This window comes from Corylus avellana, chromosome ca10 (assembly GCF_901000735.1).
Source record: "Corylus avellana chromosome ca10, CavTom2PMs-1.0".
NCBI lineage: Eukaryota > Viridiplantae > Streptophyta > Magnoliopsida > Fagales > Betulaceae > Corylus > Corylus avellana.
This window is the reverse complement of record NC_081550.1, coordinates 15922257-15925451: the sequence shown is the minus strand read 5'-3', so window position 1 is coordinate 15925451 and position 3195 is coordinate 15922257.

Here is a 3195-nt window from a genome sequence, read left to right as displayed (position 1 = left end):
GATTGGTTTCTTCAATCTGTGGGAAGATTGTAAAGAAGAAACTGGTTGCCTTCCAAGTAAAATTTTGACCTTCTATGATGTTTGAATCAGAAAAAGGCTTCATTTACGCAAATCATTCTTATGGCAATGCCCAAAATAGCGTAACTCTTGAGCAAAAGGCTGAAAAACCAAGGAAAAAAATCGTGCAGTAGTTTCCTTGGACGGCTGAGATGGTCCACGGGTAATAAAATATTAATTTTTTAAAAGAAATAATATAAAATTTATTTATTATTAAAAAAATTAAAAATAAAAATATTAAAAACTGAAATATTTAAAAAAATAAAATTAAATAAAAATTAAAGAGTGTGGCAATGGGGTGGTCAGGCCACTATTTTATCAGAACCAGAAGATGGTCTGCCACCCCAAATGACAAACCAAAGAAAATAAAACAAAAAACAATTGGATTTTGGGGGTGTCAGAATTAATTAGGACCTACATTGTATAGGGGTGGCTCAAATACTTTGTTGGGACCCTAACCCTTGGCCATCCCAAAAAACCCAATTTTATTTTATTTTATTTTTGTCTTTGGCCATTTGGGGGTGGTCGGACTACCCCTTGGCCATGAGGTGGTCCGGTATTGGGGTGACCGAAACCACCCTCATGGCCAAGGGGGTGGTCCAACCACCCCAAAACCCAAATTTTTGTTTTTTGTTTTTTATTTTTGTTTTTGTTTTTTTTTTTTTGGTCTTTTGGCTGTCTGGGGGTGGCCGGACCACCCATTGGCCATAGGGGTGGCTCAATCGGTTAAATTTTTTATATCGGTATGCTTATTGGTTCGGTTCGGTTTGGTTAGAAATTTTATATTGGTTAACCGTTTAACTGATATAAACCGTTAAATAGGGATGTCAAAACGACGTAGTTTTGGGATTGTATATATACCTATGTAACCTTATCTTAATTTGGATTTGGGTAGGTTTGATTTTTTTTTTTTTTTTGATGGCATTGGATGGGATTTCTTTACCTTTGGTGAAAGCATTTTTCATTAACTAGTTTTGTTAGTCTAATTAGCATTCATTATGTTAATTAGTCCATTAGCTTTGGAAAAATGTATTTTATAATATAAAAGAAGTTGTGGTGGATCAATCTAAAAAAGCTTCAATTTTTATCCCAAAAAACAAATATTTGGATCCCAACAAAAAGTATTTGGGCCCTAAAACAACTCATTTTTAATAAGTTATTTTAGCCCAACAAAAAGTATTTGGCCTCTCAAAAGTTAAAAAAACTCATTTTTGGCCCAACAAAATAAATCAATATAAAGCCCACGGTTAAATCGGTTAACCGGTTTAACCGAACCGTTTAACCATGTACCGTTATAACCGATAATTTTGGTTTAAATTCTTATTGGTTCGGTATCAGTTAATAAACCGTTTAACCGAAAATTATCAGTTAATAACCGATAAGAGCCAAAACCGGACCTTTTTGACCGATACCCAGGCCTACTCAAGGCCACCCCTTTCATTTTTAATTTTCTTTTTTTTATTAGTTTAAGTTTTTTAATATTTTTATTTTTGATTTTTTTAATAATTAATAAAATTTATATTATTTCTTTTAAAAAAATTAATATTTTATTACCCTTGGACGATCTCAACCGTCCAAGGAAACTATTGCAGATTACGATAGTTTCAAACTAGCGCATGTAAGCCTCTCCCTTTACTTTTTAGGGCACATAATTAGGGGTGAAAAGGCAGTTAATCTAGCGGTTAATAACCACTAACCATATTTTAAATAAAAAATTAAAAAAAAAAGAAGCTAAAATGACGTTGCATGCGGCATCATTTCTATATTTTTATATATATAAATATAATATATATTATATACTATACATAAAGGCAGTTAGCAATTTTTTTTAACTGTCTTTAAAAGTGATTGGTTAACGTAGTTAGCAGTGGTCCACCTTTTGACCCCTACACCTAAGCCAAATCCTCTAATCCCCTTAACCGCCTAGATGATGGTCAAAGTGCTAGATTCTTTTGGTGAAGCGGAGCTCAATACCGCGTTTGCAATTTCTCTTTTAGCCCCAAGAGTAATGGAAATTTTTTTGTTCTCTTGTTTGCTTTAACCTTCTTGCTCTCTTTAACAGTGTTCTCTTGATGCTTATCAATAGCAAAAAGAAGGTTTTAATAGTTGGGGGAAGAAATTCCTTAATTGTTTGATATGTCGATTGGTTCTTGGTTCTATGGTTTATAACCTTTGGCGCACAAGAAATAAGCTTAGACATGATGGTATTCTAAGTATTGAAGAGCAGTTGTTGAAACAAGTTTTCTGGAAAGTTAGGACTAGACTTTTTGTGAAAAGAGGGTTTCCTAGAATTAGGGAAAATCTTTTGTTGTGCTCTTTGTGGAATTTACCTACTGCTATACTAAGTAATGTTGGCTTGTAGGTTTGTTTTTCCCTTTTTTGGTTTTCCTTTGTAAGGGTTTGTAATTGTGCTGAAGAGTTGCTCTGTTTTGAGCTTTGCATTTAATGAAATTCTTATTCATCAAACAAAAGAAGGTTTTAACTTGAAAAATGATGTTCTCTACCCCCATAATGGCGTCAAGTTACAGCTAATAGTTCAAAGGTTTAACATGTAGTAAAAACAAGGACGTTGAACCAAAATTAAACCAAAATTAAATATTTATATTAATAAACTATTAAATAAAACATCCAAAACCAAGCTGTTTTAGAGGGAGAATAAGATGAAACCCTACTCATTGCCTCTCAATCTCTCATTCTCTTATTCCACGGCACCCGCCTACCATTCTCTCATTTCTCTGAATCCCTCCATGCCTCTCAATCTCTCATTCTCTGAATCCCCCTGCCTCTCAATCCCTCATTCTCAATTCTCTATCCCTCATGTTTGGTCTTAAACCCTTAAAATAAGACAAAAAATAAGTAAATTAAAGTCTCAAAACACTTAAAAAGCCCATTTAAAAAAAAAAAAAAAAAAAAAAAAGGGTTATAACTGACAGTTATTGAATTGAATAATCGCTAACCGCCTAATAACTGCCAAAATTGGTTGTTGTTAGCGGTTATAGCCAATAACTAAGGGTTATAACTGTTTGAACATCCCTACTTGAGGGGTTGGGGACCCCAAGCCCAATAGTAGTTCTGCCCATTGTCCTAGTATAATAAATAGCAAAAATCATGATTTAAAGAGGGATATTCGTTTGTTAT